This window comes from Sminthopsis crassicaudata, chromosome 4, assembly GCF_048593235.1.
Source record: "Sminthopsis crassicaudata isolate SCR6 chromosome 4, ASM4859323v1, whole genome shotgun sequence".
Taxonomy (NCBI): domain Eukaryota; kingdom Metazoa; phylum Chordata; class Mammalia; order Dasyuromorphia; family Dasyuridae; genus Sminthopsis; species Sminthopsis crassicaudata.
Genome location: NC_133620.1, coordinates 446,938,358 through 446,962,715, shown reverse-complemented (window position 1 = coordinate 446,962,715; position 24,358 = coordinate 446,938,358). Strand labels below are relative to the sequence as shown.

The 24,358-nt window shown below is 36.2% G+C and overlaps 1 long non-coding RNA gene across 1 annotated transcript in view; it reads right to left on the bottom strand.

Annotated features, from left to right (window-relative positions):
- Positions 1-6,013: 6,013 nt before the first annotated feature.
- The window catches only part of LOC141540030 (uncharacterized), a 50,037-nt gene continuing 31,692 nt past the window's right edge, over positions 6,014-24,358 (bottom strand). Inside the window, exons 2-3 of the long non-coding RNA XR_012481449.1 lie at positions 6,372-6,505; positions 6,014-6,240 (exon numbers count right to left, since the gene is read on the bottom strand). This is a non-coding gene — a long non-coding RNA (uncharacterized LOC141540030). The remainder of the gene's footprint in view (positions 6,241-6,371; positions 6,506-24,358) is intronic.

Below are 24,358 nucleotides of genomic sequence, written 5' to 3'. Positions count from 1 at the left end.
TAAGACAACAAACTATTGGCGTTGGGTACATTTTCCTGTATTTGGGATTGGGTTTTGCCTGAGAGAATGACGACCTAGACTGTTAATTGCTAGAAAGTTACTGTGATGGACTCAGACAACATCAGAACTGATAAGGACCTTAAAAATCATCTGAGGTTCAATGTGTTCATTGTATATTTGAGTAAACTGAGACCCAGAGTCTTCTCCAAGATCCCCACTATTACTTGATCAATTATTTCTTCTTGGAACCTAATCAGATGCTTATATATTTTTTCAGATATCAAGGAAAATTTATTAAAGAAGAATCTTAAGGAATCATCTTAATGTTTCTAGCCAAAAGCAGGGCCCCATCTCACATTCTGAAAACCTTTTGGTCAGTGGTACCCACTATCTCAATTCCACAATACCTCAAAGCTTACAATACTGTGAAAACCCAACTTTTCGGCATTTTTCACAGTAAGAAGAGGCCTTGAGTTCAACCTATACTTAGGAAAAGAATTTCTATTACAATGTACCTGAAAAGTCAGACTCATATTTAAAACAGGAAGAAGGGGTGAAAAGAGTACTGTATGTGTAGGCAGAAGATGTTGCTTTATAGCTCATTTGTGGGACCTTTAGTGAGTCAATTATCCATCTGGTGCTTTAGTTTCCTCATCTGTTAAATGGAGGAGGGGATTAGACAAAATGACCTCTAAGGTCTCTTTCAGCTCTTGAGAATTCTTCAGAGAATCAGCCCTTGATTGGAAGTGCTGGAATGGTATTTGAATTCAGACTCCCCTGCCTCCAAGTCTCCTGGACTCTTCTCCAAAATGTGCCATCCAGAGGAAGGAGCAGCCTGTGGCTCCTGTCAGCCCCCTCCCCGTCTTTCTGATAAATTCTCTCCTCTCTCTGGCATGAGAAAGAGGGAGGAGCTCCACGTGGGTGCCATTGCAAATACCATTCCAAAGCAGGGCTTTGTATGAACAAATGACTGACTACTCTGCCTCCTTGCTTTTTGAAATTTAATGTGAGGCTGTTGTAACTGTGCCTTTCCTCCTGATTTCAGAGATGTTCTATAGGGCCTCCTCCTGTACAACAGGTGCTCCCCCTGGTTCTTATCCATTTACCTTTTTTCAGGAGGTATCATAAGCCTGATCTGTAGGGAGGAGAGGAGAGGGAGAGAGCATGGCAGATAGAGAATTGACTAGCTCATAGCATCATGGATTTAGCCCTGGAAGACCATCTTCATTTTATCCAAGGGATAAATGAGACTCAGAGAGGAAAATAACTACTTACCCATGATGCCAAAGGAAGATTGTGTGAGAGCCTGGATTCCACCTAAGTCCTATGACTCAAAAAAAACAAACAAACAAACAAACAAACAAACAAAAAAACAAAACACACAGCTAGATCACTAAACAATCTTCCTCTCAATCTTGTCACCAGAGAATATTTTTTTCATGATCTTCCATCCTACTTTAAACTTTCCAATCACCTTAGTAAAGATCAATCCAAATTTTTAAACCATCCATCAACACTGAACAAGACAGCTCAATGAGAGGTGGTAACCATAACAGTGGTCATTTAACTTTTGATTTAGAAAAGCACTTTACATGATTTTATTTATGACTCAAAACAACTGCATAAGGAAGGACCAACCAGAGACATTGATTTCATTTTACAGTTGAAGAAATTGGGATTTAGAGGTGAAGTGACTTTTTTAGGATGACACGCTAAATTCTGATTTTCCTGAATCCAACATCCTTTCAGCTAGCTTGCCTTAAGAGAAGCAAGAGTTAGGAAAAAAACAAAGGGATTCTTCTTCTATTGCTGGATTCAGAGCTGCTTTTTAAAGGCAGCATGGTTTAGTGGAAACAACCCTGGATCTTTAGCCAGATTTGCCACATATTCATTGTGTGACCTAGGGCCAATCAATTTAATGTGTGTGTGTGTGTGTGTGTGTGTATACACACACACACACACACACACACACACACACACATATAATACATATATATATATATATATATATATATATATATATATATATATAATATTCTAAGAAAAAAATTGTGACTACAGGACACCTTCTATCTGGAAGGCTGTGGGTAGAAGGTTGCCCTGAGATGCCATTCCAGTTCTGCCACCAACTGGTTGAATGGCCTCAGGGAAATCTCATTCTGTTACTTCTCAACAGAAACTCCTGGGAGGATGTGACCTTCTTGAGGATAGGAAGTGTCATTTCTGTCTTTGTATCTCCTATATCTAGACAAGTATCTGGATTTTGGGAAGCCCTCAATAAATGTTTGTTGATTGATTTATCCCTCCTCTGTACAATGATAGGTCTGGACTAGGGGATCTCTTCCCAAATCTAAATCCTATGATTCTTCCTCAGAAGACCTAGATTCCAGTTTTTTTGGTTCATCATGGAAGCTTGAGCACCACACTTCAAAACCAGTGGGATGGAAGATTTGTGTCTCCCCTTACTTCTCTGTCTCTGTCTGTTTCTGTCTGTCTGTCTGCCTGTCTGTCTCTGTCTCTGTCTCTGTCTCTCTCTGTCTGTCTCTGTCTCTGTCTGTCTCTATCTCTGTCTCTGTCTCTGTCTCTGTCTCTCTTTGTCTCTCTCTCTCTCTCCTAGTCGGTGAAAGCTGCCTCACATCATAGTTAATGGTTTTTCTCAACACTGAGAGGGAGAAAGAGAACAGATTGCGGGAACAATTAAAGCATCACATAAAGAGCCCACGGAGCCTGGGAAGGGGGAGGGGACTGATCTCCTAACTGCCTATCTCTATATTTAGGATGGAATACCTTAGAACCCTCAGTCACATTCTGGAAACACTGGAAGACTGGAGCTGTGATGGGGGCTGCTGAGGCCTAGAAATTCCAGTGGGGAGCCACCGTTCAGTGGGAGAGCAGCATTATTAAACTTGGGATCTTACAATAAACCATCATGAGGCAGCACAGTTTAAAAAAATATATCACAGACAGTAAGACACACAGGAAAACCTGTCAGGTTGAAAAGTGGGTAGATGAGTCACTGATGGTGTTAAAACAGAACTAATATCGTCTACATAGAACTGTCTCTCTCTTGAGGGATGTGGGGTGACTCTCAGAGCTGGTAGGGGCTTAGGACCATGCCCAGAATCTTCAGATAAAAGAGAGGGGAAATTCATGTTCAAATGAGACCTCTTAGTTAAATTGTGGCAAAGTTCAGAATTGTGGCAGAGTTCAGTTGACTTCATGATGTTGAAAGAGAATGGGGGACAACTAAGTGGTGCAGTGGATAGAGCACCAGCCTTGAATTCAGGAGGACCCGAGTTCAAATCTGGTCTCAGACACTTAACACTTCCTAGCTGTGTGACCCTGGGCAAGTCACTTAACCACAATTGCCTTAGCAAAAAAAAAAAAAAAAAAAAAAAAAAGAGAATGGGAGGGGGGCAGCCAGATGGTGCAGTGAATAGAGCACTGGCTCTGAAGTCAGGAGAACCTGAATTCAAATCTAGCCTCAGATGCTTAATACTTGCCTAGCTGTGTGACCCTGAGCAAGTCACTTAACCCTAATTGCCTCACCAAAAAAAAAAAAAAATAATAATAATAAAATAAAATAAAAAAGAAAGAGGATGGAAATGATAACTGATTACATATTATTATGAAGCCCAGTTTTTTTGACTCTTGCAGATACTATTACCATTTTGTAGATCCACCAGCTGCCTTTTGAAATTAGTACTCAATAGTTGCCGGCAGCCTTGAGAATCAGAGACCTTAGAATTAGAGACCATCTAGAGCAGCTGTTCATGCATTTGTTTTCAAAAATATTTTGAAAATTCTACCTCAAAATTAATTGATTTCCTTTGTAATCCTTTGCATTTTATTTTATGCATTTAAAAACATTATTTTGAGCAGGGATCCATGGGTTTCACCAGATTACCAGTTTTCTATCTCTTTCTTTGTCTCTATTTCTCTCTACCTCTGTCTTTGTCTCTCTATCTATATCTATTTCTCTTACTGTCTCTGTCTGCCTCTCCCTCTCTCTGTCTTTGTCTCTCTCTATCTCTCTCAGACACACATACACACACATAGTGTTAAAAAATTTTCATCTAATTTAACTACCTCAAGCAGCTAAATGTCATATCGAGCACACACTAGATCGGGAATCAGGAAAACCTGAGTTCAAATCCCACCTCAGACAGTTTTGTGGCTCTCTAACCCTAAATGAATTGGTTACTTAAACCTCTTTCAATCTAAGTTTCCTCACCAGCAAAATGGGGATAATAATAGTACATATCTCCCAGGGTTGTTCGGAAGATCAAATGAACTAATCTAGGCAAATTACTCTGCAGACCTTAAAACATTATGCAAATTTCTGCTGCTGTTATTATACAGGTCATAGGATGGAAGGGACCTTAGGAATCACCTAGTCTGAAACTAAAACTCAGTTAGATTAAATTACTTGTCCAAGGTCATATAGGTAATAATTTTCAGAAGTAGGACTTGAACCCAAATGCTCTGAATCCTGAATCAATATTCTTTCTACTGCATTATGCTATTTCCATAAGGGTAGCTTTACATATGTTCAAAGATAAGATGGCCAAAAGTGAGTTTAGTTAGTCATAAATGTAGGTGAAGTATTATTTTCCCCAGGTTCCTATAGTGAAACACTAACTTCTTTTTTATATACTTGTTTAATACTTGCCTAGCTGTGTGAAACACTAACTTCTTGAGAGGCAATTATTACACATACACACACACATACCACACACCATACACACATAATAAACACAGACATACAGACAGAGACATAGAGGTGGAGGAGGGAGGGAGGGGCACAGAGAGAGATAGAGAGATAATAGATAACACTAATCAAGAGAGACAGATACAAAGAGAATGCAATTATTAAGTGTTTCCTATATGTAATACAGAGCTAAGCTCTGGAAAAAAATACACCAAAAAAAAACCAAAGACAACCCTTATCCTGAAGGGGCTTATATTCTAATATGCAAAGACCACATATTAAAGGGAGCAGAAAATTTGAGGGGATAGGGAAAGACAAGAAAGTGGAAAAGTCAAGAGAATCAGTGATAGAGGTGGGGAACGTGAGCATGGATGGATGAAATAAATGGTTGACTTCATCTAGAACTCATCAATTCTGGGAGGATCTACAAAAGTGGAGGATGTAAAATTGTAAGGCTTGTGACAAGGAAATAAAAAATTCTGGAGAGTTAGGAATAGATCTAGGAGAGACAGAAAATGGGATTGTGCCATAGTGAGTTTGGGCTGACAATCCAAAATGCAACAGAGAGAGCCAGTGAATGAATATGTTGTTAACATCCACTGTGAAAAGAATATACTTTTGCAGGCAGTGATTTCTTACGGTGAGGCTTCTGGGTTGGGGTGACACATGAAACAGAGTAACTGCCCAACTTCTCCTGCAGTTCATCAGCTTGTTACATGTACAAAGCTTAATGAAGAACGGATTAGCCAGACTGTTTCAAACGGTGGGAAGACAAAGATGGTGTACTATTCTGCCATCCCAGCAAGGCTAAGCTTGATGGAAAGGAAAACAGATAGACATGATACAATCTAACAACTGGCATTTTACTTGACATTCCCTCCAGACTTGAACTCTAAGACTCAGGATGGAATGGAAATGAAACAATGTGGTAAGGGGGAAAGTTGGCTAGATTTGGAATTAGGAGACTTGGGCTTTATTCCTGGCTCTGACACTAATGACATTGGCCGATTGTTTCAACAATCTGAGTTTCCATTTCCTCATCTATAAAATGGGACTAAGATAATTTATTTATTTTATTTTTTAAATAGTTTTTATTTACCAAATATATGCATGGGTAATTTTACAGCATTGACAATTGCCAAACCTTTTGTTCTAATTTCCCCCCTCCCCTCCCAGATAGCAGGTTAACCAATACATGTCAAATATGTTAAAGTATAAATTAAATACAATATATGTATACATGTAAGACAATTTATACTAGTTGTTTCAGAGCATTGTGAAGGAGATTATATTATCAAAGGAGATGATGTAAGGCAAGCACTTGCCAGTGTTTATTAAGGTTACAATATGCAAGAGTCCTTCCCTTACCTGGTCCCAACAGTATTAGAAAGTGCATCTTTTTATAATTAGAGTACATTTGAAAATATATCTGTTTTGAAAATATTTCAACTCTTCTTGAGATCATGATATCTATATACTCTGGAGAATCTGAAATCTAGGAGAGGGAATTCTTCTAAGAAAAGAGTATGCTGTAGAAAGAAGAGAAAATTGGGAAATTGTAACATCCATTCAGAGCTATAACTAGCACAATGCCAATGGGGCTGTGTCCCAGGTTGCCAATATACAAAAATTTGTACTTTCACCCTGGGCTGTATCTCACCTTTCAGTTCTCTGATTGGAGAAAAGGAAGGATTACTCCTTCTTCCAGCAGAGCAGCACCCATGATTAGATTCTTCTTTGTGCTTCTGCCTCTCTATTTACAATCAACCCCCCACACAACCATTTCTGTTTCATCTGGGGAAAAAAACATTTGAGATATAACTCTTCATCTTGTCAGTAAGCACAGAATTTGTTACCTCTCCATGGAAAACTTGCCAATGGCCCAAAACTAAAATGTGCATTCTTTTGCAAATTAAGCTTTCAAGTCCACAATGCTTTTTGGTTTCCATTCCTTTTCTGTATCCTCTTCCTCTTGAGACACCTTCCCTGATTAATGTCAACTAAATTGACAACTCCCTTTCCACAGGTCTATTTCAAATACCAGGAAAACAATGAGACAAATTTACACTTTGGTAGGTTTCCAGGTTTCTGCATAATACCTCACAAGGTAGGTAGTAAATATATTATTTCCTTCATTTTACAAAGTAGGAAACTGAGGCTCAAAAGATCATACAGCTATTGTGTCAAGAGCTAAGATTTAAATTTAAATCTTTAGACTCTAAGTTCAGTAATCTTTATCAACAACATAAGAAATTCTCAACTTAAAAAAAATTATAACTATATTTCAATAGAATTGGTTTTCTTTGTAATCCTATATATTTTATTTTATGCATTAAAAACCTCATTCTGAGGAGAGGTCTATATCTTTCACCATGATACATAGAAAGTTAAGAATCCTTGAGTTCAATCTTTTGGGTTATTGTTGTGAGGGTAGATCTGGAGCTGGGTAAGCCATATAGGCAGCAATACAAAGTCAGAGACTATAAAGATGAAAGAGAGATAGCATTAAATTTTGTGTTTTAGTGCCAGGTTTAAATCTCAGGGTTTCTGTTCTATTTTTTATAATTTCATACTAGATACTTTGCATGTAGACCTCCATTTTATCTTCTGTTAAAAGGAGTTCAATTAAATGATCTCTAAAGAGTATTCTCATTCCTATGAACCAATGGGCCACCAGTTAGAAAGAACCCTGCTTTATTACTAACTATTTGGATGACTTCAGACAAATCCTTTCACATTTCTAGACCACAATTTACTCCTTTTTAAAATCAGATAACCACCATCTTTAAATTTATGCTGCTATGAGAAGAAAATTAGATGAGCAAACATCCATTTTTTTTGTTTGTCCTTTGAGGTATTCCTTAGTGGCTTTGACACTTTTCCCCTCAAAGCTCCCTTTAATGTTCAAATGTCACCTAAATAAAATGTTTATCTGAAGAGTATGGTGGCTTGGAGAGATGTTGTTTATCTCTCCTTTCCTCTTTACTTCAAGACTCAAGCACAATCTCCATTAAGAGATCTTTTGTTTCAACCCAATTATAAATGCCCTTAGTTAAGTCAAGGATGATTTATATTTCATGTATTTTGTATGTACTCATCTGTGAACATGAAACATAACCTCGAACTTAGAATCTTCACATTAGTTTGTGGGTGTGTGTGTGTGTGTGTGTGTGTGTGTGTGTGTGTGTGTAAGTGAACCTCTTTGTCAATCCAGTGAACTTAGGTACTCTTTTTAAGCATCACGTTCCTTCTAAAAATATATTTGAAAGAAATGTTAAACATTCCCTCAAAGTCATCTCTGGATCCCTTGGATGGCCATGAACCCAAAGCTAAGGCCTTCTTACTTGGTAGAATGGAAGTTTCTTAAGAGCAGGATGATCTTGTTTTTGTCTTTAAATCCACAATGACATGATTGTAATAGGCACTGATGTAAACATGCTTTGATTGATTGGTTCATTAATTGATTGACTATGACAGAAAATATCCGCCCGTAAGGATCTTGCACTCACTCAGAGGGATGGTACAGACCAACAATATGCTTGTCAAACAAGGAGGCTTAGGTGCTTCTTTATCCTCTGTGTATTAAAGTATAGGGCAGGGCAAGTCATTTGTGAACCTACTTAGGTATATCCTATTTCATTTCTTAATTTTGTTGATGTTTTATGTAAGCCCCACTTGATTGCATAGACTTTTCCTTAGGATGGACTTCTGAGTCTTCACCTGACCTGGATGCCCAAAATAATTTTCAGGAATCAGTGCATCTCTACGAGGAGAGCAGTTTCATTTCTAGGCTCTTGCAAATTGTCCATGGCTGATGGAGATTGGTCTAGACATTTTATTTTAGATCTGGATGAAGATATTTGCAGAATGGTTTGGCTCACAGGATATCATCATAGAACTGCAGGCTTTATTTTGGAAGGCCATGTAGTGCAACCCATACCCCCATCCAAACAAAACTCGATTACAACATATCCAACAAGCCATTATCTAAACTTTACTTGATGACCACATGTTTATGGGAATCTCATTACTTTAAGATAAAGCCCATTCCATTTTGGAATGAATAGTGTTAATTGTTAGCAAGTTTTTCTTTCTTTCTTTTTTTTTTTTCTCTAAACCTCAAATCTAAATTGACCACTTTGCAAATTAAATCTATTGCTACAATCAGAACAAGTATAATGTCTTCACAAGATTTTCCTCTAAATACTTAAAATTATCACATCCCCTGTATTTTTTCCTTCTCTTAGCTAGACATTCACGGTTCCTAACTGATCCTTACATGGCAGGGATTCAAGACCCTTCACTATTCTGCTCTGAAAGCTCTCCATTTCATTAATATTATTTCTAATCTCCAATTTCAGACCTGAATACAATAATGCAGATCGGGTTTGACCAGGACCAAGACAGGAAGATAACTATCTTCTTATTCCTTAAAGTTATTCCTCTTTCAATGCAACAAAAGTTTAAATTAGTTTTTTTTGACTGCTCTGTCAGCTTATTTATCACACTGAACCTGAAATCCATGAAAATCCCCAGCTTTTTTCCTGGTAAACTGCTGCCTAATCCTTCCTCCCCCATTTTGTGCTTGTGAAGTTAGTCTTTCAATCTAAGACTTTACCTTTATTTTTATAACATTTCATCTTATTTGATTCAGCTCAGTGTTCTAGCCTGCCAAGTTTTTCTTGGATCCTGACTGTCACACAGTGGGTTAGCATTCCCTCCCAATTTTATGTCATCTCTAAATTTGATAAGACTACTACCTGTCTATTTATAAACATCATTAATTAAAAAATATTAAACAACATAGGGTCAATCATGGCTTTCTAGAGTTCCACTGGAGACCTTCTGCCAAGATGACATCAAACTATTAATGATTACCTTTCATACTGGAAATTCAATTGACTCAGAATCCATCTAATTATATTATCTTGCCCATATTGCTCCATCTTTCCCATAAGAAATGCTTTATTAAATGATTTGCTAAAATCTAGGTAAAGTATGTCTACAGTATTCCCCTGCTCTGCTAGCTTAATAATACACTCCAAAAAAAAAAAAAAAATAGAAAGACAAGAAAAGAGGCTTTTCTGGCAATCCTGCTCTTTATTAACCCATGTTAGGTTTTGGAGATCATCATTTTTTTTTTTAAGATGTTCAATGATGATATTTTCAATCATATGTTTGAGAATTTCCCCTAGGAACTAGAATGAGGGACACTGGCCTGCAATTTTCAGACCATCTTCTTTTCTTTGGCCTTTTTTTTTTTTTTTTTTTTTTTGACAATGAAGACATTATTTGGCCTTTTTCAATTTTGTAGTAACTCTCCCATTTCCTCCACAATTTCTCAAACGTCCATGATATGTCTCAACAATCATTTCAGCCAGTTGTTTCAGAATCAGCAGATGCAGTTCATTTGAGCCAGCTGAATTGAATTCATCAAGGGGAGCTAGCTCAATGTTCTCTATCTCTTTACTTCTCTTGGCTATCAGCATCATGTTTTTCATTTTTATCCTGCCACTTTCAGAGCAAAAGGTCATCCTCCAGCACAAAGAAAATAGAAGCAAAATATGGCTTGGGCAGTACTACTTGTCTCTCTTGTTAGTCATCATCAGCATCATCACAGCCATCCTGAATGGCAAATTTTTTCCCTCTTTGATCCTTATTTCCTCCAACTAGCTTTAAACCACTATCATTATAATTATTATTTTTTTACTAACTATTGCTTTCTTGATCATTTCTTTCATCCCAAGTTATTTCTCCTAACCCTCTTTTTAAATACTTTCCTATTTGTCCTTTTCACTTTGCTTCTATCTTTTATATTTCTCTTTTTTATATATCAATTTATTGAAGAGTTCTCTGGGCATCCACATTAATCTTTCAACTGACTTCTGTATTTCTCTTCTTTGTATCTTTAGAATTTCATTCTCAACAATTTTTCATCTTTCCTAGAATGACATCCCTTTATTTCATGAAAACCTGCTTATCCTGCTTTTGAACCTTTTGAAATCTATCCTCCTCAAGTCAACTGTATATGTCACATATTGCCTAGCTTTCATCTCCTCTTTTAGATATTCTAGGATGAACTGATTACTTTCCTCCAAAGATCATTTCCACTCTTGACAACTTATTCCTCCTTGTTGTTGTTGTTGCTGTTATTATTGTTGGCTGTCCTTCATTTTCAAAGAAGACAAATGACATCATAGGTGATGTATTGATTTGCAAGTTAAAAGGATTTAAGTGAGGCTGGTTTGAACAAAATCATCAGCTTTGTTCTTTCTTCCAGATTCATTCATGTCCAGTGGCAAGACAAAAATCAAAATGACTGACACTGGTCCAAGATGTCGTGGATGACTTCGGTGTCTCTGATGTCTGACCAAGTGCTAAGTACTCCATAATACCTACTTCAATCACAGTCATGGCTATTGGAACAAATTGTTCTCATTCATCCATTCTACCTCATGTTTTTGAGGCAGATGTTTCCCTAACTCATTGACAGATTTGAAATCTCAATATCAGGACATAGCTACTATACATGAGATAGTTTCTTGGAGCCATAGGTAAGAGTTTTGTAGACACCAAAGTTGATAAGCAACACTGAAAAGGGCTCATTAACCCCTCAGATGTGGACAAATAGGTGATAAAGTGCATAGCATGCCAGGTCTGGAGGACAGAAAATACATCTTCCTGAATTCAAATCCAGCCTCTGACACTTACTACCTGGGTGATACTGGGTGACTGTTTAACCCTTGTTGCCTCAGTTTCTTCATCTGTAAAATGAGTTGGAGAAGAAAATAGCACACCACTCCAGTGTCTTTGCCCAAAAAAAAAAAAAAAAAAAAAAAAATCCCAAATAGGATCCCAAAAAGTCAGAAACGACTAAACAACTGAACAACAGTTCTGGTGTCTGACTTGCTAGTTTTCCCTGAATATCCCACACACCCTTCCTTGTTCAATGAAAATCAGATTCACAATACAATTTCTCCTTTGTTGTAATATCTACTTATTAAAGGATATACTTATAACTAACAAAAGTGAAAAAGCTTTTAATTACACTGTTTTGGCAGATATAAGGAACTCTAGCAGAGACCTAGATAATTCAAATTACTTCTCATACTTATATTATGTTTTTGTGCAAAGCTAATGATTTATTTCCCCAACTCCTCCCCTTTCTTTTGTTTGTGCTATTCAGGTGATCTGCAATATTCACCAAAGGCAAAATTGCTTCTCTTCATCACTTAAATGTTTTCTTTGTTCCTCCCACCTGCCCCCCAATTTTTTTTATGTGCTATGTATTTGTTTTGTCACCATCATGAGGTTTTTTTGTTTTGTTTTGTTTTGTATTTTGGTTTTTAAATATACACCAAATTTATTGATCTGCTTTCCCCCTCTGTTATTGATAAAACTGTTTAGAATTATGCTTTCTCCCACTAAGCTATTTAACTGCATCCAAATTATTGATATATCTACTAATTGCTTTCATCTTCTTTGATAAAATTATTTATTTTTATGATCTGTTCTTTGACCTATAAATTTTTTAGGATCCAGTTTGTGTAAAATTGATTTGTATTTCTTTTCAAAGGCTATTTATTGAATATGATTTATTGCAATAATAATATTTCTATTTTTGCATTTCAGTTTTTATGCTATAATATTTATTTATTTTTAACTATAATTTTTATGCTATAATATGTCATAATAAATATTTATTTAATTTAAAGGTATCCAGCTGTCATGGATAGACATACATACACACACACAAATACTTTTGTACTCTTTCAAGATTCTATCTCAGTGCTTCACTTCATTTTGTTTATCTTTTTGTTAGATTTATATAGGTATGAAAAGACACTGAAGCTCCCCACTATTATAGTTTTATTGTTTCTTGTTCCTTATAATCTGGTTTTATTTTAAGTTTTTAAATTTTGCCATTCAGTTCATATATATTTAGCATGAATATTGATATGTTAGCTGTCATTCAATTTTAAGCACAATGTAGTTTCTACTTTTAATCATGTCTATTTTTTACTGTTTCTTTATCTGTGAAGATGAATGCTACCTCTGTTTTTTATTTTTTTTTTAAACTCACTTGAAGAATAGTAGATTCTGTTCTATAGCACTATTTTATTTCTGCTTGGTTATTTATGTTTCAACTGTGTTTCTTGTTAACAACATGTAATTAAATTTTTCTTTTTGATGCACTTTTTATCCTCTTCTCTTTTATGAGTGAGTTCATGCCCTTCATATTCATGGTTATGATTGTTCATTGTTTATTTACCTCCTAAGGATTAGGCCTTTCCATTTGATTCCCAATTGAAGTCTTTCATATGTGTTTTTTTTTTTTTCTATTAGAATGTAAGTTTCTTAAGAATATAAAATGTCTTATTTTTCTATTTGTAGCCCCAGTGCTTAACACAATGTTTTGTACAGAATAAGTATGTCATAATTATATTTTCATTCAATCATCCACTCATTTTTCCTATTCTCTAGTTTTTTTTCTTCTCTTTTCTTTTATCCCTCCAGTTTTTAACAAGAAAGTGATGAAAGATTAGTGTTTAACACTAATGATCCATAATTGAAGTCATCTGCTTCTACTCCACTACTCTTCTTCTCTTAGTCTAATTTTTAATCTCTCTTTCCTTTCTTTCCTTACAATAATTTATCTTGTATTTTATGCAAACAGGACATTTATATGTAGTCTTTGAGACCCGACTCTAAATTTGACTACTAACACCTTTCTTGGATTTTCTCTATAAACTTCTGGATATCTTAATTTGCTATTTTCCCATCATCTTCAATATTCTGATTTATTTTTATACTTAATAACTAGCAAGGGTGAATAGGAAATAGGCATGCTGTGAAGAATGTAAGTGAACCGGATATAACAATAAAAGGGAGTATAAGACATTTCCCTTTCCATTTTTTGTTCATTGACCTGTTCTGAGCTCCTTAAGGTTTTTTTTTTTTTTTTTTTTTTTTTTTTTTCCCTTCCTTGACACTATCTGCTAAAGAAATCTGGACATAATAAATCTTAACATGAACATTGCTGATGATCTAGAAGTTTAATAAGTCTGATTAAAAATGGTAACAATTTATGTAATAATGCTTTGCAGTTTGAAAAGGATTTTTCCATCTATTATCTCACTTTATCTTCACCACAATCCTGGGAGATAAATAGGAAAGGGTGTGGTTTATCCCTGTTTTACAGAAGTGTAGAGATTACCATAGCTAGTTGGTGACAGAAAGTAAGACTATGGATCTTTCTACTAAACCATTATTGTTGAAATGATGGACTCTTTAATGAGTTCTTTAACTCATTCTTCAACTCTAAGAAGTTCTTAGAGTTTTTATACAATTTACTTTTTTTTAATTATATTAAATTCCATTTGATAATATCATTGAGAACTACTATGCCTCCAGAATTGGGGTTGCAGGAAGGATGAGTGGGAGAAGCAAGAAAAGTATGTTTTTATATTCAACAAGTTTATAATCTAGTTCATTGTCTAATTCAATTGAATAAATATTGATTAAATAGCTATTATAAGGAATTCTTATCTTTATTTTACCAATAAGGAAACTGAGGTTGGAGAAATTACATGACTTTTCTAAACTCACATAATAGTGTGCTAAAACCTTGATTTATTTTGACCTTTATTACAAAGAAATCTTTATTATATAGCTACATAGAGGTTGTATATATGAGGCATAGTGCTGCTTTGGATTATTGTGGGTTCAAGTATTACCTCTGACATATACTGACTGTGTGACCCTGGACTCTTCCCTTAATTCCTCAGAATCCAGAAGGTTCTACATTGTGAAATAGGTATGGTTCTGTAGTAGTTCAGGGAATTTCTATAATGGGAGTTTCTCTTCCTTCCATTTCTCCACCATCTCCACCTAATTTTCAAGATATGCTAGATGCTAGGGAGTTAGAGACAAAAATGAAACTATGCCTTTCCTCAAGAAGTTTACAATATGGAGGTGAGGAACAGAGAGGGAGAGATGCATATTCAGTGCATGTGATATTTTAAAATAGAAGGCAATTTAATTGGAGAGACTATCCTGAAGGAATTCATTAAACCATCAACCATCTACCATCCATTGATTGATCAGCTATTCTCCACCATACCAAGAAAAACTGAATTCATAGTCATAGGAGGATTTGTTTGTCCCCTGGCCTTAGTCCTCTATTCTTTCTGATGCTCTCTGGGAAGCCAGCCAGATGAATTTACCCAACCAAAGAGTGCACAGTTGTAGTCAGTCCTCTGGCAGGAATGATTCAGGGCAAAAATCTGTGGCCAGTGGGATGTAACATCAGTAGAAATGAGGGGGCACAGATCCAGCTGAGCCTCTGAAATTAGGCAGCTGGCAGAGGCCTTTCTTTTTTACCTGTTTAATGTCTCCCTCTTTTAAAATTTTCCCCCTATTTCATCTATGGGAAAGCACTGTCTGGGCAAAATAAATCAAAATTTGAGCAGATTACTGTGTGAGTTTGAACAAGTCATATAATCTCTCTAGCCTCAGTTTCCTTATCTGTCAAATAAAGATAATAAGGCCTTGCTCTGCCAGTCTTGTTGGGTTCTTGTGAGGAACAAGTAAGGAAATGAATGGGAATATGTTCTGCCAACTATGATATCATATATATATAATGCTATAAGTATATACATTACGATATTAATCTTTTTCATCAAAATAGACAATGTTCTTCTTAAGATGAGATTTTCCTGACACAAAGTGACTGTGTACAATTGGAAAACTTTCTTTCTCTCTTGGATCATTGTCTACCCACTCATCCCAAAAATCTGGAAGGATGCATACAAATTATATCTCTCTCCAATTATGCTGAGATTAACATCCTAAATACATATTATCCAATATTTTGGGATTTTTTGTAAAAAGAAGGAAAATAAAATAGATCCCCTGGAATGCATGGATACATGTGTATTTTTAGTTACTTACGATTCTGAAACAAGAATATTTTTAAGGAGGCTTATGATTCTCTCCACCACTTCACATCCCCTATCTCCCCAAGCCCTGACTCTCCAATCCTGTTCCTGGATACTCTAAAAAAGTACATATAAATAGAATGAGATAAAAAAATCCTTTATTAAATGTTCAATAGGTTCTATGCTAAGTATAGGATTTCAAGGAGAAAAGAATAGTCCCTGTTCTCAAAGAACTCATAGTCTAAATAGCATATAGTCCAACTACAATGCTGATGGAAAGACTGGGTAGTCTTAGAGTTCAGAAGCAGTATAGAGTAAAAAAATCTAAGAGTCTTTAGAATGTATTTGAATGACTATTGGCAATACCCAGCAGACCAGAGGGTATAGTAGTTTGGGCAGATCATAAGGCTTTGCTGGACTTTAGAAAGTAATAACAGAGCAAGTGGTAAAGCAAACGGTTCTCCATCTTATCCAAAGTAGTTAGTTATTCCCTTCTCATCCAGATGTATGAGTGGTCAAATCTCTAATGAATAACTGTTGGGAGAGAAATGCAGGGCCTGAAGAGGGCTCTAGATTTCCTCCAGTAGTGATAGGGATGGACAAGTGAATCTGGAAGGAAATGTCTAGTGTCTAGTGGAAACTGAGCAATGGGCCCTAGGTTGGCTTTTGTTGTTGACATTTCCTTCTTTTTCATTCTTTCCTTTTCTATTCCTAGACTCCACTAATTATTGATCCCAACTGTTGCCACATGATATTTGTTCTGGATGAGAAGATTGTTTGCCCTTCCCCGTCACTCAAATGGAAGAGCAAAAAACCAAATATTTTGACTCTCATACCATTACAAATTTTATCATCCTTGTGTCCAACCTACCTTCCCAGGCTTTTAATAAATCCTCCTCTTAATATTTGGTATAGCTAAGCCAAACTGGCCTTCTTATGAGTTTTTTACATGTGACATTTCATTGCCCATTTCTTTGCCCCTGAACAAGATGATTCCCTTTTCCTGGAATGTTCTTCCTTTCACCTTTACCTGTCAAATTCCTAAGCTTCTATTAAAGATCAGGTGTTAATTAGAATCCTAGAAGCTCAGAGTTGGAAGGGATCAACTAAATTGGGAAGACAGAAGGTGAAAGAATGTTGAGTGAGAGAGACAACTCCATGTGTCACCAAGACTGGAAAAGCAAAGAAGTTAAGCAAGTAGAGAGCTGGGCCAAGTTGCTATGATTGATCCCTGAGGGGGAGCTGACAAGTCATTTAATGAGAGAAAGTTAGGGCTTCCAAGGTAGCCCTGTATGGGGCTGGACATCAGGGTCTTAAAAGATCAATGTGTCAAGGTCCATAAAAGATAAAGAAATAGCAATAGGGGTTTCTCTACCTTCTGTTCAAAATAATACCTACTAAAGGAAGTGTCATGTCCTCAAGGCTGGGATGGGAGGGAATATTGAACCCAAGTAGGCAAAAAGGACCCTAAATCCTTGAGGTTAATTGATTCTACTGTCAGTTTTTACTGACATCAAGGTGACATAATGGAATGCTTGCCTGGAGCCCAGACACTGTCTCTCCTTGTTCATTCTATTACCCATCCCTACTGACTTCTCTTTAAAATACATTTTCTAGAAAAAAGGCAACTTCTAAAGTTTCCTAAAGCATTTTTGGATTCCTTGAAGGAACCAGTATCATCAACTTTTGAAGGTTTTTGAAAAGTTCTTCAGAATCTGTCTCTACTGACTTCTATTTTATTGACTCTTATGTTAATTCAATCAAATCTGTTCTAGCTCAGCCATCAGAATCATCATATATACACACATGCATATATGTATACTGTGTATATGTGTGTATATAAACATGCACATGCATGTGTATGAATATATGGGTGGATACACACACATACACACACACACACACACACACACACACACACACACACACACATATATATATATATATATATATATATATATATATATATATATATATATATATATATATATATATATATATATATATATATGTATATATCCATCCATACATGTCACATACATATACCAGGGAATGGGCAGTAAGGTAGTTCAATGGATAGAGTGGATAGTGAATAGTGGATTCCAATTCCTAGAGTCAGGAAGACAAGCATTCCAATCCTGTCTCAGATACTTACAAATTGTGTGATTCTGGACAAGTTACTTAACCCTGCTTGCCTCAGTTTCCTCATCTGTGAAAATGAATCAGAGAAGGAAATGGCAAATACCTTCAGTATCTTTGCCACAAAAAAAATAAATAAATAAATTAAATCACAAAGAGTGAGACATGACAGAAAAATGACTGAACAACAAAACCTTAGCATTGAAACTGACACTTAAAAAATAGACTTGCCAGTACATGCATGTACTTGCTCTACAATTTATAGTAGTTGCTTGGAACATTAAGAGGGTAAGATTTATCCAGGGCCATCTAGCTGTATATGTCAAATGCTGAACTTGAACTCAGGTCTTCTTGTCTTTTAGTTCCTCAGATTCTGCTTCTTGCCTAGAATGTAGTAGGTGTTTTATAAGTACCTGTTTACCGATTGAATATTCAGGTACAGATTGGACTCCATAGCCTCTGAGATTCCTTTGAACTTAGAGATTCTGTGGTTTTGTAAGTCAGAGCTCATATTAAGCGTTGGACTAGCCAGGGAACCAGACCGCTAATTGTAATATTGCTTCTATGGGGAAATACCTTCTAAGATCCAAATAACTGGTTTACAAATGACCATTTGGGCAACCATAAATAACTCTTAGACATCTCACTTTCCTTTTGATATCCTTCATGAGTCTGTCTATCCTTTGGGCCCTCAATAGATCTCCACAGGCTATGAATATTCATAGACATCAACCTGTAGATGAAAAAGCTATATGTTCATTCTGACAAAGGTTGGAAAACTGTGTTCCTTTGTGTTACTGTCCACCCAAGCTTTGAGTGTGAATTGTAGGATATAAAACTTGACTTATCGTGAAACAAATGAGCACAGACCATATTGAGTAGGATTTTCCTCATAAGAAATATATGCATTTTTTTTAAAAAATCATATTAAAAGTTATCTTTCACTGTCATCACCTTTTTCTATTTGACTATAAGCCTATGACATTATTTGATCAAATGAGATAATATATGTAAAACTCTTTGCAAATCTGAAAGTCCTATATAAATGTTAACAATTCTATATTGACTTTACTATAATTTTTGAGTCAAAATTGGTCTCAGGGGTTATGACCTGACATAAGAGAACAGAGAAAGCTAGTAACTGCCATAAAAGACAAGCTCTAGGGAGACAGATTTAGTTAGATAAATGCCGCTTTCCCTTCATATGTCTAGAATCTTGCCTCTTGATATGGTATCGACTTCCCAGACTGCTCCTGCAATTGGTTTTCCCATATTTCAGGTCCTTAGATGATGAGGCTCTAATAAACCTAGTCTTCTTTGTATCTGCTAATCTCTAAGATTTAGGGCAACCTACGCCTATCTCCTCAAGAAGATTTCACTTCTATTTATTTATTTGTTTGTTTTGATAATTTATTAATTTTATAATTATATTTTTGACAGTACATATGCATGGGTAATTTTTATTTTTGCATTATCCCTTGTATTCATTTTTCCAAATTTTCCCCTCCCTCCCTCTACTCCCTCCCCTAGATGACAGGCAATCCCATATATATTAAATGTGTTACAGTATATCCTAGATACAATGTATGTGTGTAAAACTGGATTTCTTGTTGCTCGGTAAGAATTGGCTTCCGAAGTTATAAGTAACCTGGGTAGAAAGACAATAATGCAAACATTTTACACTCCTTTCCCAGTGTTCCTTCTCTGGGTGTAACTGTTTCTGTCCATCACTGATCTATTGGAACTGAATTGGATCTTCTCTATGTTGAACATATCCACTTCAATTAGAATATATCTTCATACAATATTGTTGTTGAAATGTATAGTGATCTCCTGGTTTTGCTATTTTCACTCAGCATCAGTTGATGTAAGTCTCTCCAACCCTCTCTGAATTCATCCTGCTGGTCATTTCTTACAGAGCAATAATATTCCATAACCTTCATATACCATAATTTACTCAACCACTCTCCAATTGATGGGTATACATTCATTTTCCAGTTTCTAGCCACTATGAAAAGAGCTGCCACAAACATTTTGGCACATAGAGGTCCCTTTCCCTTCTTTAATATCTCTTTGGGATATAAGCCCAGTAGTAGCGCTGCTGGATCAAAGGGCATGCACAATTTGATAACTTTTTGGGCATAGTTCCAAATTGCTCTCCAGAATGGCTGGATTCTTTCACAACTCCACCAGCAATGCATCAGTATCCCAGTTTTCCCACATCCCCTCCAACATTCATCATTACCTTTTCCTGTCATCTTAGCCAATCTGACAGGTATGTATTCATTTCTATTTATAAGCATTTGATAAATGACTGGGATAGATTCTGAGAAGCAAAACAAACCAAATAGTCTCTGTCTGCAAGGAGTTTATATTCTCTTTTGGTAAATCAAGGTGGCTACAGATAATCAAAGTAAATATAACAGAGGAGTGCCCAAAAAAGTAGTTCTTCATGAGGGTGTACAAAGTGTTTGGTTGATACCACTTCCATTAAAGACTAGAATTATTAATGTCCTGTTATACAAATATTAATGTGTTTGAGGTTCAGCACCAGATGATGAGATTGATGTATCCACCAAATTTTGGAGTTCTGTCACATGAAAAATTCACAATGGGCAAAAGGTAGGCTTATTTAGGAGAAGAGGTTCCATACAAAATTAAGAGATAAAATAGATACCCGAAATGGTAAATATGAAATGGATTTGGGACAGCATGTAGTTAGCAAGGAAAGGGGTTTTGACAATTAACAATGGAAAACAGAAGTTCCGTAGTAGAACTGACCAGGTCACAACTGACCAGAAGAAAGGAAATACTCCATGAGGGGGGAGTATGTCATCGACTGGCAGGCTAAATCCACTGAGGACTTTAGCAACCTAAAAGAGTTAGTTAGCTTTAAGAAAGAGAAAGATGCCATGAGACATGGGGGAAAGACACCAAGAACACTGTGGCAAGTTAACCCAAAAAGGAATTTGGCAAAGATAGCATAAGCCATGGACAGATTTAAAGGGGAAATTTAACCTAAGGGGTTTGATCTAACTTGGATTTCTGACTGGACATAGCAAGATAGTGCTACTACTCAAGATCTCTATTGGGACCATAATATTGGAGTGATTCCCATTAATGCCCTTCTCTGCTTGCCTCAGGAGGTAAATCTTATCAGTACTTTAGGCTTTCTTTGCCAATTCCAGTGACCCAGGAGTTCATCAAATATAAACTAAGGGGGATGGGGAGGGCTGTGATCTTATAAGAGGAAATTTCTTTTATAGGAAGTCCTGTTGCAGGGGCAGCTAGATGACACAGTGGATAAAGCACTGGTCCTGAAGTCAGGAGGACTTGAATTCAAATCCAGTCTCAGATACTTAATACTTCCTACCTGTGTGACCCTGGGCAAGTCAGTTAACCCCAATTGCCTCAGCAAAAGAAGAAGACGTCCTATTGGAGTTGAGCCTTGAAGGCAGTTAGGGATTGCAAGAAATGGAAGTGAGGGAGTGAGGTGACTTGTCCAGGGTCACATGGCTAATATGTTCCTGGGACTGGTTTTGAATTTGGTCTTTCTGATTCCAAATGTAGCATTCTATCAGTTGCACCAACTAGGAGCTTTTTTGTAAAAAGAAGCTTACTTAAAAAGATGAGAGATCCATGGTTGTGCAATATTATATATATTTTCTGAAATTGTTTCTCTTTCTTTTAAAACTCCTTGTTAAATGGGTTGATTCTGGAAGGAGAGGGGGATACAAAGATAAATTTAGGTGATATAAAAACAGAAGCTATAAATAAATTGTTATTCTAAAAACAAGTTGATAAAATATTTAAAGAATATTCACTAGAGGTTGGGCAGTATGAAAGCACTAGTTGCTTGAACTTTAGGAGAGAATATTGCCAGGAAATGGATTCAGAAAGGGGAAGGGGATAGGTGCCAATGACAAAAACAAAAAGCTTAAGTTGAAAAATAATGGCTACACTATTCAAATCATGTATCAGCATAATTCAAACTCACATCAAAAGAGGGGGAGGGGGGCATTTCTCTAAAAGTGGCTGGATCTTCAATCTTACTGACAATCCCATAGAGTAGCTCCCACATGATTCTTCTTATTTAAATGTATCTATTTATTCTTCCTAGGGAGTTGCCCCCAAACAAGTTGGGGTTTTCTTCTATTATGTGGCTATCAAGGAAGCAAAGCAGCTGCTTATCAGTCATTCTTCATTCTCACTCTCTGTCTGGAGAATCTCTTTTTCCAAGCTAAAATCTCAGTAGTTTCTTTTATATGGCTTATGACTCCATCTGGATTCTTGGTAATTGGATTTCCCATTCCAAGGATGTTATGAGCCTGTGATTCCATTTACCACTAAATACTAGATGATCTTTAAGAAAATCTACACCCAAGAAATCTGTAGCTGTAAATTTCAAAGCCATCTGTCAGAATACTCCATTATAGCCCCCAGGACCTCTCATCCAGGACTAATAGGTATGAGAATAAGGTTTCCTCTCTATCACAATAGTGAAAATAATAAAGAATATTGGTCTGAGATTTGGGATGCCTAGGTATGTGTGATCTTTTGAGCATAGGGTTTAAAATTGGAAGGGACTCAAAACCCCAATTCCAGTGTTAAGAATATGAGAAAACTGAGGCCCGGAGATGAAAAGTTAGCTGTAAGGCCATATACTGGATTAGTTTTAAGATGTTATCTAATCCAAATCCCTTAATTTTACAGAGAAGTAAACAAAAGTTAGTTGTAAGGTCTTGTTCTGGATATCAGATGTTATCTAGACCAAACCCCTTAATTTTACAAATAAGTAAACTGAGGCCTAGAGAACAAAAGTTACTTGTAAGATCATATCCTGGATATCAGATGTTATATAGTTCAAATCCCTTAATTTTACAGATAAGTAAACTGAAGGCCAGAAAGGTTGTGATTAATAGAGGAATATAGGGAATCAGAACCCAAAGGAATCCAAAGTAAATGCATAGACTTTTATATTTGACTTTTGAGGAATCATTTGATCTCACTGGACCTCAGTTTCCTCATTTGTAAAGAAAGTTAACTAGATTACCTCTAAAGGCCTTTCCAAATAATTTATTAGGTGGAAATAAGAAAAAACTCTCTGAAAACAACTCAACTCTTTCGTACTGAACTCACTAAAAATATCATCATTGTTATTAGGATAATATAAATTGATCTCTTTGTTCTGCTCACTTCATTCTCCTTCAGTTCTTTCAGGTCTTCCAAGGTTTCTTCCAAATCATCACCTTCATTATGAAAACCTCCATTAAACTATATTTTATTACCAAAGACAGATGATACACTAAGCTATTAACATTTTAGCCTGTATGGCTTATGTTTTTTTTTTTTTCTAATTTACTCCTGTCACATAGCAGAACAGGACAGGAAGCAGATAAACTTTAATGTAGCAAGAAGATGAGGAAAAGTCCAGATCATAGGCTATGGTAAAGGGAAAAACAGAGCTTTGGAGGGCATTGCAATGAAAAACCTGAGCAGCAGTTTGACAGATAGAGAGGAAGGTGGTTATTAAGGTTATAATAGCATAATACCACCTCACATTCCTTTTAAAAAAAACATACAATATAATTTTATTTTGTCACTTTCATTTCCCAACTTATCCATTCCTACTTCCTTCCCCAGAGAACCATCCCTTGTAAGAAAGCATAAAAAAGAGAAAGTAAAGAAAGCAATTTAGCAAAACTTACTAACACATTGACTGAATCTGACAGCATGGTGTAGTACCCCTATTTAAACTCACATTCACAGATTGGGTCTCCAGTGCACTATACTTCCTACTTAGGACCCGTGGGGTAATTCCAAGGGGCTGCAACCTTGATGCTGCTTCCTCCCTGGAGAGGGCATCCTTCTATATCTGTCTGAGTCTACATTTTGCCTTGGTATATCATTTTCTGCTCCCAGTAGGATGTACTATATCTTTATTTGGCTAAGTTCTTCAATAGCATAGTCAACAGAAGGTGGAGGAATGCAATACTCCCTCTGCATTCACTTCTTCCCTTGCCTTGCTGATGTTTAGTATAAGTACAAGGAAGTCTGCTTCCTCAATATGGTCCTGAGTCTGGAGGACTATATCATTTGAATGACTTGTGGCTTGAATGACTTACTGCTCAAATGTCTTTAGTTACTTAAATACCCAATGATTGTCCCTGTTTAATCCAAAGAAGTTGGCAAATCAAGGCAGATAAATCTTATTTTCATTTTAAATTTTACATTTTTAAATTTTTAAACCAAATATTGTCCATTAAATAATTAATTGATGGGACAAATATCTTGAGCAAAACAATCAACAAAAGGACATGATTAAATTGTGTGTGTGTGTGTGTGTGTGTGTGTGTTTAAAGACTGTCTAATTTTTGTCATTACTTTATGGAGTACAAACCTCTTTGATTGGGTCAAGAAGGACAAACTGCAATTGGGCATCATACTTTTGTATGTTTAAATATTAGTAGCATTACAGTAGTAAGTTAGTCAAGTGGTGAACCAATTCAGAAAGTTCAGGACTCCAAGATTGGGAACTGGGTTGGAATGTCACCTTTCTCCTTGTACT